This window comes from Triticum urartu, chromosome 1, assembly GCF_003073215.2.
Source record: "Triticum urartu cultivar G1812 chromosome 1, Tu2.1, whole genome shotgun sequence".
NCBI classification, from domain to species: domain Eukaryota; kingdom Viridiplantae; phylum Streptophyta; class Magnoliopsida; order Poales; family Poaceae; genus Triticum; species Triticum urartu.
This window is the reverse complement of record NC_053022.1, coordinates 157,640,185-157,653,766: the sequence shown is the minus strand read 5'-3', so window position 1 is coordinate 157,653,766 and position 13,582 is coordinate 157,640,185.

Below are 13,582 nucleotides of genomic sequence, written 5' to 3'. Positions count from 1 at the left end.
TGGAGTAGGATTTTACCTTCACCATAAGGGGCCGAACCAGTATAATTCCTTGTGTCCCTTTTTCCGCTTTAACCCCTTTAAGCTAACCCGTCGTGATGGCTCCACGACTAAGTCCTCTCACTAGGACATCTGCCGTGACAAAACCACGACAGTTAGGTTTACCTTAATAATTATGTTGTTGTTGCGGATGCTTGCAATAGGTGTTAATCATAAGTGGGATGCTTGTCCAAGGAAGGGCAGTACCCAAGCACCGGTCCACCCACATATCAAATTATTGAAGTACCAAATGCGAATCATATGAACGTGATGAAAACTAGCTTGACGATAATTCCCGTGTGTCCTCGGGAGAGCTTTACTTTATATAAGCGTTTGTCCAGGCTTGTCCTTTGCTACAAAAAGGATTGGGCCATCTTGCTGCACCTTATTTACTTTTACTATTTGTTACCTGTTACAAATAACCTTATCACAAAACTACCTGTTACCGATAATTTCAGTGCTTGCAGAGAATACCTTGCTGAAAATTGCTTATCATTTCTTTCTACTCCTCGTTCGGTTAGACACTCTTACTTATCGAAAGGACTATGATAGATCCCCTATACTTGTGGGTCATCACCCACCGCCACCACCTCCAGTTGACAACTTAGCCCGTTTTCTCAGGTTGAATCCACCGGTGTTTTCCAATAGCACTGAGCCGATTGTTGCTAATGACTGGCTCCGCAGGATTGGAAGGGAGCTGACCATCGCAGGTTGCACAGATGCTGAGAAGGTGCACTTTGCCGCACATCAATTGGATGGACCCGCAGCCTTAGGGTGGGTGAGGGAGTCCTGGATTAGGGGGTCTCCGGACAGCCGGACTATATCCTTTGGTCGGACTGTTGGACTATGAAGACACAAGATTGAAGACTTCGTCCTGTGTCAGGATGGGACTCTACTTGGCGTGGAAGGAAAGCTAGGCAATACGGATATGTGTATCTTCTCCTTTGTAACCGACCTTGTGTAACCCTAGCCCTCTCCGGTGTCTATATAAACAGGAGGGTTTTAGTCCGTAGGACAACATACAATCATACCATAGGCTAGCTTCTAGGGTTTAGCCTCTCCGATCTCGTGGTAGATCAACTCTTGTACTACTCATATTATCAAGAATAATCAAGCAGGACATAGGGTTTTACCTCCATCAAGAGGGCCCGAACCTGGGTAAAACATCGTGTCCCCAGCCTCCTGTTACCATCCGGCTTAGACGCACAGTTCGGGACCCCCTACCCGAGATCCGCCGGTTTTGACACCGACATTGGTGCTTTCATTGAGAGATCCTCTGTGTGTTCACCGTTAGGCTTGATGGCTCGTTCGATCATCGATAGCGATGCAGTCCAGGGTGAGACTTTTCTCCCTGGACAGATCTTTGTATTCGGCGGCTTCGCACTGCGGGCCAACTCGCTTGGCCATCTGGAGTAGATCGAGAGTTATGCCCCTGGCCACCAGGTCGGGTTTGGAAGCTTAAACTACACGGCCGATATACGTGGAGACTTGATCTTCGACGGATTCGAGCCCCTGCCTAGTGCGCCACATGGTCACAATGAGCATGATCTTGCTCTGCCATCGGACAGTGTCCAGGAGATCGCGCCGGCAACCGCTCCGAACTACTGGATTCCACCCCGGCCACGGACTCCGAACCGCATGCGCCCGTGGCTATTAAATCCGGTTGGGCGCCGATCGTGGAGTTTACCTCCATGAATATTTTTCAGCACTCGCCCTTCGGCGACATACTAAACTCATTAAGGTCTCTCTCATTGTCAGGAGATTCCTGGCCGAACTATGTACGGCAGGATTGGGATGCGGATGACGAAGAAATTTGCCACCCACCCACCACCCACTTAGTAGCCACTGTCGACGACTTAACCGACATGCTCGACTTCGACTCCGAAGACATCGACGGCATGGACGACGATGCGGGAGACGAAGAGGAACCACTGCCCACAGGGCACTGGACAGCCATCTCATCATATGATATATACATGGTGGACACACCCAAAGAAGGCAACGGCGACGAGACGGCGGAGGATGACCCCTCCAAAAAGCAACCCAAGCGCCGACGTCAGCGGCACCGCTCTAAGTCTCGCCAAAGCAAAAGCGGTGACCCTGGCACAGGAGATAATAGCACTCCGGACAGTGCGAAGACGACAACAATCCCCTCCGGCAAGATTTAGGGCAGGAGGATGGAGAAGCCAGCCCTCCAGAGAGAGTGGCAGATGGAGAGGCGGAGGATGATAATTACATGCCTCCCTCCGAAGATGAGGCAAGCCTCGACGATGACGAATTCATCGCGCCTGAGGATCCCGTCGAGCAAGAGCGCTTCAAGCGCCGGCTTATAGCCACGTCAAATAGCCTTAAGAAAAAGCAACAACAGCTTCAAGCTGATCAAGATTTGCTAGCTGACAGATGGACTGAAGTCCTTGTGGCCGAGGAATATAAACTCGAATGCCCCTCCAAGAGTTACCCAAAGCGTAGATTGCTACCCCGGCTGGAGGAGGAAGCACTCAGACTTACATCTCCAGCATATGATGCGGCTGACCAGCCACCTCGTAGCCGCGACAGAGAGGCATTTCAGCCAAAAACCCAGCCCGCACCCCGATGCCACTCAAATAAAAATGACAAGACACGGGGAAACATGCTAGATTTGTGAGACATATTGGAGGACAAAGCAAAACATGCAAGACTGATCTACGGATCACGAGGGCGCACCACTATGCAAAACGATAACTGTCACGCCGGATATAGTAAAAGTAAATCCGGCCGGGCTGAACATAGCGGGCAAGACTCATTTGAGCTGCATCGCGATATAGCCCAGTATAGAGGCGCTGCACACCCCCTATGCTTCACAGACGAAGTAATGGATCACCAAATCCCAGAGGGTTTCAAACCCGTAAATATCGAATCATATGACGGCACAATAGATCCTGCGGTATGGATCAAGGATTTCCTCCTTCACATCCACATGGCCCGCAGTGATGACCTACACGCCATCAAATACCTCCCACTCAAGCTCAAAGGACCAGCTCGGCATTGGCTCAACAGCTTGCCAGCAGAGTCCATTGGCTGTTGGGAAGATCTGGAAGCCGCATTCCTCGACAACTTCTAGGGCACTTATGTGCGACCGCCGGATGCCGATGACTTGAGCCACATAATTCAGCAGCCAGAGGAGTCGGCCAGGCAATTCTGGACATGGTTCCTAACAAAGAAGAATCAAATCATCGACTGTCCGGATGCAGAAGCCCTAGCAGCTTTTAAGCATAACATCCGCGACGAGTGGCTCACCCGGCACCTTGGCCAGGAAAAGCCGAAATCTATGGCAGCCCTCACAACACTCATGACCCGCTTTTGTGCGGGAGAAGACAACTGGCTGGCTCACAGCAATAACATATCGAAGAACCATGGTACTTTGGATACCAAGGATGGCAATGGCAGGTCACGTCGCAACAAACATAAGCGCCGCATTAACAGCGACATTACCGAGGATATGACAGTCAATGCTGGATTCAAGGGCTCTAAACCTGGTTAGCGGAAAAAGCCATTCAAAAGATGCACTCCGGGCCCGTCCAGTTTGGACCGTATACTCGACCGCTCGTGTCAAATACACGGCACCCCCGACAAGCCAGCCAACCACACCAACAGGGATTGTTGGGTGTTCAAGCAGGCCGGCAAGTTAAATGCCGAAAACAAAGATAAGGGGTCACATAGCGATGATGAGGAGGAGCCCCGGCAGCCGAACAGCAGAGGACAGAAGAGGTTCCCCCCACAAGTGCGGACGGTGAACATGATATACGCAACCCACATCCCCAAGAGGGAGCGGAAGTGTGCGCTAAGGGACGTATATGCGTTGGAGCCAGTCGCCCCAAAGTTCAACCCATGGTCCTCTTGTCCGATCACCTTCGATCGCAGGGACCACCCCACTAGTATCCGTCATGGCGGATTCGCCGCACTAGTCCTAGACCCAGTCATTGACGGATTTCACCTCACTCGAGTCCTTATGGATGGCGGCAGCAGCCTGAACCTGCTTTACCAGGACACATTGCGCAAAATGGGTATAGACCCCTCAACGATGAAACCCACAAAAATGACCTTCAAAGGCTTCATACCAGGTGTAGAGGCCCATTGCACAGGCTCAGTCACACTGGAAGTAGTCTTTGGATCCCCGGATAACTTCCGAAGCGAAGAGTTAATCTTCGATATAGTCCCGTTCCGCAGCGGCTATCATGCACTGCTCGGGCGAACCGCATTTGCGAGATTCAATGCAGTACCGCATTATGCATACCTCAAGCTCAAGATGCCAGGACCTCGGGGGGTCATCACAGTTAATGGAAACATAGAGCGCTCTCTCCGCCCGGAGGAGCACACTGCGGCCCTCGCAGCAGAAGCGCAAAGCAGCCTCTTAAGGCAATCCACTAGTTCGGCGATTAAGGACCCGGACACCTTCAAGCGCGCCTGGAGTAATCGGCAACAAGACCGCCTGGCACGTTCCGAGCTCGCATATCAATGCGGCCCCCACCCCGGTCCAAGCCAAACGGTGAAATCTGTGCCACGCGTACATAATTACGCATTAAAAATACCATGGGCATAGCTGGGGAGGGGGGCACGACTACGGCACGCCCCAAGACGCGGCTCAACCGCACTAGGGGCTTCCCGCTCTGTTATTTTTCTCTTTCAGGACTTTAATCTCTGGAAATCCTGTCCAGCAGTATGATTGCCGGACATATGATGCAGAACACAAGGATGCAGAAAGCTACATCGCACTGCGGAACTCCCAGGTGGATTACGATAAGAAGTGAAATACTTGCTTTAATACCATTCCTCAGCTTGCCCTTGGAAGGGACATGTCAAATAGTCCTTCTTTTTGCTTATCGCACTACTTGTATCATTCAGCTTTAACACACAGTTTTGAATAAACAATGCATAGCACTAAGACTATTATTGCATTCTTCTTATATATATATATATGTTCATTCATGACATCCAGCACCCGTACACTCTAGTACGGCCAATACGCTAGGGGCTTAAGCATACCCCATAATACGGCGTGAGAAGTCCGAACACTTTCGACAGTGCGGCACCTCGAACTTATAGCACTATATGCATCAGCTCCGAATCATGTCTTGGGTCAATAGTTGGGTTTGCCCGGCTCCCATGTTTTGGTACCTTACGTTCCGCTATATCGGCTAAGGTAGCACTGGGAGAACTACTGCGATTGTGCCCCGGTTCTGCTGGGCTAAGCACCTCAGTAGAGAAAGCTAAAACTGACTGTCATGATAAGGCGAGAGACTGGTCGCTGTTCGAGAGGTTTCGAGTCCCTAAAGACTTATGCCGCTTAGAGCGAGGAGACGGCTTTGTCCATCTTAAGGCGTGTATAGCGCCCTGAATTCGGCCTTCCGAATACTAGGGGCTTCGCCAAAATTTAAAATTATAAAATTCTATGGCTAAGTAAGAGTGATAAAGCATTATAGTCCGATTGCATTGTTCGTTGTGCTGAGCACCTCCCTCGAAGGACCCAAAAATGGGAACAAGAGTGCTCAGGTTTATCCCGAACACCCCAGCACTCGTGGCATGGGGGCAGAGCCGACGACTAGCCATCTCTCAGATTTGATAAACAACCGAACATAAGGTAATATTTTAAATTCAAACAAGCGTTGCATAGCGCATATGAACAAGTTTTCATAATACATGATCACACAAGCAAGTTCATTCAAATATTACATCTTTCGCACACTCGTCCGCTACAAGACGAGCACCCTTTAGGACACCATCATAATACATCTCGGGGTGGCGATGCTCCTTGCCCTATGACGGCCCCTCCTTCACCAGCTTCACAACGTCCATCTTGGCCCATTGCACCTTCGCGCGGGCGAAAGCCCAGCGTGCACCTTCAATGCAGACGGACCGCTTGATGACTTCCAGCCGTGGGCAGGCTTCCACAAGCCGCCTCAACAAGCCGAAGTAGTTGTTGGGAAGGGCGTCGCCAGGCCACATCTGGACTATAAAGCCCTTCATGGCCTGTTCGGCCGCCTTGTGCAGCTCGACCAGTTGCTTCAGCTGGTCGCTCATAGGCATCGAGTGTTCGGCCCCAGTATACTGAGACCAGAACAGCTTCTCCGTCGAGCTTCCCTCCTCGGCCTGGTAAAACTTTGCGGCATCCGACACGCTGCGGGGCAAATCTGCGAATGCTCCTGGAGAGCTCCGGACTCGGGTAAGTAACAAGTAGTTTACTTTCACATGCTTGCTTTGCATATTGAATGCCTTACCCGCCGCTATCTTCCTCATCGCCTCAATCTCCTGGAGGGCCTTGTGGGCTTCAGCCTCGGCATTCTTTGCGCTCTCAAGGGCCGCGGCAAGCTCAGACTCTCGCGTCTTCGAGTCAAGTTCCAACGCCTCGTGCTTCGTCACGAGAGCTTCTTGCTTTTCCCGCTCGGTGCGCTCCTGGGCCGCTTTGTTTTCGGCCTCGGACAGCGCTTGCTTCAGGGTCGCCACTTCGGTCGTGGACACTTCGGTACTTACCTTTGTTCTCCTCGAGCTACCTCTTAGCAAGGCCAAGCTCTTTCTCGGACCCCTCGAGGTCCCACTTCAGTGCGGCGACCTCCGCAGTGAGTGCGGCAGAGGTCAGCAGCAAAGCCTGCATACGCATATAGACATACTTATGTTAGACTCCTGCAGATATTATTTGATCCTCTATTCGGCTTTTCTTTGTGAACACCAAACAGAGCATCAGGGGCTACTGTCTATACGGTAATATTTTTCCTATATTTTAAATACTTACCTCAAAGCCTGTTAGAAGGCTGGCACAGGCTTCAGTCAGTCCGCTCTTGGCGGACTGAACCTTCTTGATCACCGCACTCATAATAGTGTGGTGCTCTTCATCGATGGAAGCGCCGCGAAGCGCTCCCAGCAGGTTGTCCGGTGCCTCTGGATGGACAGAGGTCACTGGCATGGGCGTATTACCCCTTCTGGAAGGGGGCCGCCTGCCCGAGTCCGGAACCACTAGAGGTTCCGGCGCGGTGTTCGGCTGAGAGCCGAGCTTGGAGCCCCCGGGAGCCTTGCTCCCTTTGCTCCTGGAGTCCGGAAGGTCGCCTTGAGGTGCCTTCAGGACTGTCTCCCCCCCGGCTCGGTGCCCCTTGAGACAACACCTCAGCATTGTCCGTAGGGCAAGGGGAGGAGGCGGTCAGAAGTGGATTGCTATCCATATCCGACAAATACAAGGAGTCGTCCGACGAGGATACGTCGATACGTGCTTGGGGCGGTCTGCATAATCATATTTGGCGATAGTAGAAGAAGTGCAACAAAGGAATGCTATGAGTTACTCTGGTATCCGAATACTTACGACTTCGCCATGGGCTTGGCCCTAAGCAGCCACTCGTCTTCGCCTTCAGCGGCGGTGGTGGAGCAGTCCGGAAGGAGAGTCCTTCCTTTCTTGGACCCTTCGGCCTCCCCGGTTGGGGCGGCCTTCCTTTTCTTGTCTCCCCCGGCTGGAGGGGAGCATCTTCATCTTCCTCCTCATCATCTTGATGGGAGGAGTGCGTCGCGGAGTTATCAGACGATGAGTCCGATACCACCTGGCGCCAGGAACTCTTTCGGGTTCCCTTGGCCTTCTTCTTGGTCTTCTCCGGCACCTTATAAGGAGCCGGAGTCAGCATCTCCGTCCGGAGAGCGCCTGCGGTGTCTTCGGGCAGAGGGGCCGGACAGTCGATCTGCTCCGATGCCTCCACCCAGTCCTGTTAAAGGCATGAGAGCTCAGACCCCGCACAGGGTTAAGCTATGGGAAATAAACGTCCTGCCAAATGTACAGAACTTATCGGATTCGCAGGGCGCTTCGCGCTTAGCCCGCGGTCCTTGGTGAGAGAGTGAGGGACCTCGGCGCCCTTGAACAGCACCCTCCAGACATCTTTGTGCGTCGTGTCGAAGAGCTCGCTTAGAGTCTGGTGTCGGGCCGGGTCGAACTCCCATAAGTTGAAATCCCGTTGCTGACACGGGAGGATCCGGCGAAAGAGCATGACTTGGACTATGTTGACAAGCTTAAGTTTCTTGCTTGACATGTTCCGGATACATTTCTGGAGTCCGTCCAGCTCCACCGATGAACCCCAGGACAGGCCCTTCTCCTTCCAGGAAATGAGCCGCGTGGGTATTCCGGATCAAAACTCGGGGGCTGCCGCCCAGTTGGTGTCGCGCGGCTCGGTGATGTAGAACCACACCGACTGCCACCCCTTTATGGTCTCCACGAAGGAGCCCTCAAGCCATGTAACATTGGGCATCTTGCCCACCATGGCTCCGCCGCATTCCGCCTGTTGGCCACCCACCACCTTCGGCTTGATATTGAAGGTCTTCAGCCACAAGTCGAAGTGGGGCCGGATGCGGAGGAAGGCCTCGCACACGACGATAAATGCCGAAATGTTGAGGATGAAGTTCGGGGCCAGATCATGAAAGTCCAGCCCATAGTAGAACATGGGGCCACGGACAAATGGATGGAGGGGAAACCCCAGTCCGCGGACAAAGTGGTGGAGGAAGACCACCCTCTCATGGGGTTCTCAGGTAGGGATGACCTGCCCCGCGGCTGGCAGCCGGTGCGCGATATCCGCCGCTAAGTATCCGGCTCCGCGTAACTTCTTGATGTGCCCCTCCATGACGGAGGAGGCCATCCAGTTGCCCCCCGCTCCGGACATGTTCGAAGAGAGTTGAGGGGGAGGATGCGGACTTGGGCGCTGGAGCTCGAGTGCGCGAGAATGGATGAGCAAGGAGGAAGAAGGCGTGGGTAGAAAAAGGTGAGATCTTATCCCTTTATAAGTGCAGACTAAACTATGTGCCTCCACAAGCCTGGTAAAACTCGCTTGTCCACCAAGCACCGTAATTAATGGCGCGGTTGGGTTACCCACGTCCGTATTGATGAGAATCTCGTAATAAGGGGAACACGATCTCTGCTTTGACGAGATGTGTCAAGAAACCGCCTCGCGTTATGTGCGGGGCTGGTTAAAGAAAAACGGTTCAAATAATTACCGGGCCATGGCGCGATGTCATGCTGCCAAAACGTGCCAACAGATTAGATTTGTGGAAATATTATTCTCTCTACGGTGGTATGTGGAACTTATTTTGCAGGGTCGGACACTATCTTTGTATTCAAACTCTTCTGTGGTGTATTCAGAGGAGGAACCCGCCTTGCAATGCCGAAGACAACACTGCGCACCAGACTCATCGTCATTGAAGCCTGGTTCAGGGGCTACTGAGGGAGTCCTGGATTAGCGGGTCTCCGGACAGCTGGACTATATCCTTTGGCCGGACTATTGGACTATGAAGATACAAGATTGAAGACTTCGTCCCGTGTTCGGATGGGACTCTACTTGGCGTGGAAGGCAAGCTAGGCAATACGGATATGTGTATCTCCTCCTTTGTAACTGACCTTGTGTAACCCTAGCCCCCTCCAGTGTCTATATAAACAGGAGGGTTTTAGTCCGTAGGACAACATACAATCATACCATAGGCTAGCTTCTAGGGTTTAGCCTCTCCTATCTCATGGTAGATCAACTCTTGTACTACTCATATTATCAAGAATAATCAAGCAGGACGTAGGGTTTTACCTCCATCAAGAGGGCCCGAACCTGGGTAAAACATCGTGTCCCCAGCCTCCTGTTACCATCCGCCTTAGACGCACAGTTCGGGACCCCCTACCCGAGATCCGCCGGTTTTGACACCGACAGTGGGAGAATTACACCGCCACTTTCCCCATAGACAATGTCACTTGGGATCAGTTTCAGCAAGCTTTTTGCACATCCCATGATTCCATTGGAGCTATGAGTATGAAGAAGCATGAGTTTCGCAACTTATGGCAGGGAAATCATACTATGGGGCAATACATGGATGAGTTCAACAAGCTAGCTCGCTGCGCCCCAGATGATGTGGCCACAGATGTCGGGAAACAGGAGAAGTTTATGGAAGGGCTGAATGATGAGTTGAGTATGCAGTTGATGGTGCCAACATTCACTAACTACCATGAGTTGGTATACAGGGCCCTCACGATTGAAGGCAAGCAGTAGCAGATAGAGAGCCGCAAAAGGAAGTATGGACAGGGGAAGTAGAATTCTGGAGCTCAGCAGAAGCCTCGCTTTACCCCTAACTCGGGAGGTTATACACATAACCATGGAGGCCATACTCATAATGGAGGAAGCACACATAACCATAGTGGCCCTAAGAATGGAAATGGGTATGGAGCAAGCAGCAGCCAGAACCGTTCCAACCCAGCAACACCCGCTAAGAAGGACCTGAGTCATGTCACCTGTTACAAGTGCAGAAAGACTGGACATTATGCTAATGATTATTCTGAGTTGAAGAATGGCATTGGAAATGGAAACTCTAGGAAGAAGCCAAATCCCTTCACCAGAGGTCAGGTGAACCACATCAACATGGAGGAGGTTGAAGATCAGCCTGACGCAGTGATTGGTATGTTTTTGATTAAGTCATTTACCGCTCTCATTCTTTTTGACACTGGTGCATCGCATTCATACATATCAAGGGAATTTGTGGACAAGTTTAAGTTGCCAACCTTGCCCATAGGTCACCCATGTTAGTAACACTACAAAAAAATACACTTTCGTGATGATACGCGTTTGTCACAGTAGGCCACGTTTTTTGTCATGCATGTACATCCATGGCAAATTTATGACAGAATCAAGATAATCATACATGTGCTGTCGTAGAAGTGTTCCATGACATTAGCAAAATTATCATCACGGAAGTGTCCACTTCCATGACGATAAATCGCGCGTCACAGAAGTGCTTTCGTCAAGGGTGACCGACACGTGGCATCCAGCATAACGGAACGCCGTTAAGCTATCGGGTCGGGTTTTGGATCCGATAACCCGTTAACAGCCCCGACCAATGTGGATTTTCCACTTGAAAAATCATCATTGGCTAGAAGAAACACATGTTGGCTCATCGTTGGGACAGATGTCGGTGTCAAAACCGGCGGATCTCGGGTAGGGGGTCCCGAACTGTGCGTCTAGGCCGGATGGTGACAGGAGGCAAGGGACACGAAGTTTTACCCAGGTTCGGGCCCTCTTGATGGAGGTAAAACCCTACGTCCTGCTTGATTAATATTGATGATATGGGTAGTACAAGAGTAGATCTACCACGAGATCGGAGAGGCTAAACCCTAGAAGCTAGCCTATGGTATGATTGTGGTTCTATATGTTGTCCTACGGACTAAAACCCTCCGGTTTATATAGACGCCGGAGAGGGTTAGGGTTACACAAAGTCGGTTACAATGGCAGGAGATCTACATATCCGTATCACCAAGCTTGCCTTCCACGCCAAGGAAAGTCCCTTCCGGACACGGGACCAAGTCTTCAATCTTGTATCTTCATACTCCAGGAGTCCGGCTGAAGGTATGGCCCGGCCATCCGGACACCCCCTAATCCAGGACTCCCTTAGTAGCCCCTGAACCAGGCTTCAATGACGACGAGTCCGGTGTGCAGATTGTCTTCGGCATTGCAAGGCGGGTTCCTCCTCCAAGTACTTCATAGAAGATTTTGAACACAAAGATAGTGTCCGTCTCTGCAAAATAAGTTTCCACATATGGCCATAGAGAGAATAATATTTACACAAATCTAATCTGCTGACGTATTCCATAGTGCGACATCGCACCACGGCCAAGCCTTTATTCGAATCATTTTATTATCCCACCTCAGCGCGTCATGCGAGGCGGTTTCCTTGGCACGTCTTGTTAAACAGAGATCATGTCCCCTTATTCCGGGATTCTCATCAATACGGGCGTGGGTAACCCAACCGCTTCTAGGACTCCTAGACTATAGGTAAGTCCAAACAGCCACGAAGAGGATGCTTGATATTCACCCTCTTTATAAAGGGACAAGGCTTTTATTTTTTTCCCTCCCGTGCTCAATCGAATCCTTCCCCCACTTCAAGTTCAAACACCCAAAGTTAAGGTCAGGTGCTCCGAACCTTGAATCATGTCTGGATCTAGCCTTCAAGGCCGATGGGTGCCTTCCTCTGTCATGGAAGAAGACATCAAGAAGTTGAGGGAGGCCAGAAATCTAACCGCCGAGGTTGTGCACCGGCTGCCTGCCCGAGGGTAGGCTGTCCCCTCCCCCAAACCCAACGAGAGCGTCGTGTTCTTCTCCCACTTCTTCCGAGGTCTAGGCCTTTCTCTGGATCCTTTCGTCAGGGGTTTGATGTTTTATTATGGGCTAGACTTCCATGATCTAGCTCTGGCCTCCTTTCTTCATATCACGACATTTATTGTCGTGCGTGAGGCCTTCCTCCGGGTTACCCCTCACTTTGGCTTGTGGCTCAAGACCTTTGAAGTAAAGCCGAAGATGATCGAGGGGCAACATGCAGCGTGTGGAGGTGCCTCAATATGCAAGATGACGGGAGAACCATGGCCCAAAGGTTCCATTCTAGAGGTGTCTGAATTGTGGCAACAGGAGTGGTTCTACATCACGGCTCGTAGAAGTGCCAAGTGGGCGGCCGCCCCTGTTTTCCGCTCAGGCCCTCCACCATAGCTAATGTCATGGATCAGCAGAGGTCTGAGCTGGGGTCCAGCCAAGGACGTGCCTATACTGCAAAGCCGCATTCGAGATCTCTTCAATGGAGATTTTAGTTTGGTTGCGGTAATACAAGTTATGCTGGTTCGTCAAGTCCAGCCTTGCAAATGCCGGCCCCTTCGCTTGTGGGAGTTCAATCCCGAGGGACCGCGCGTCATTCAAAACTTCCTCGGCCTGACGCACGAGGAGATGCACAAGTCATTCTTCGGACCACAGGTAGGGTGTCCGGAAATCACCGAGGACGTGGGCCTGAGCAGTAACCGCGCCGCCGAACAGGTAAGGAATCTTCCGGCCGAACATACTATCTCTCATTTGTTACAAAGTTATTTCTGAGAGTTCGCTTTTTGACCAGGACTGGCTAACAAAGGCGAAGTTGATTCGGTGTTCAGCCCCCCTCCCTGATGGTTTGGACAATCAGGTATTGGAAAAGATGCTCCAGGTCGCACCTTGCCCGGAGCCCTTGAAGGAAGATACTGGGAAGGATAATACGGGCGGACGCGGGCCCCCAACGCTGCCCATTCTAACCGAGGAAGCGAGCGTCTCCATGAAGGAAGATGACCGGAGGAGGAAAAGGACTGTGCCCGGGGATTCGGATGCTGAAGCTTCCAGACGGGAGAAGAAGTCTCCCATAGAGGGTCCTACCTTGGGGGGTGCCTTTGCCGCACAAAGTCCGCGGGGGGATCAATTCTCCAGCGAGTCGTAAGTGACCCGAAATACTTTAATAGTACAGGTATGCCATCTTTTTCTTCTGCGAAAATAACCACCGCATATATCTTTGCAGTTCGGGCCTTGGCCCCTCTCAAATGAGCTCGTCTTTGGGGGATCTTCCTCCAGAGATGATGGAGAGCGAAACGCCCCCTCCGGACTCCTCCGCTCCGGAAGCGGGCGACCCTGAAGTGTCTTCGTGGAGGGCCTCTCCGGGTCCGGTGAGGCCAGAAGATAATCCAATTGACCCCCGAAGCTCCCAGTGTCCGGCTCCAGAAGAGAGAGGAAAA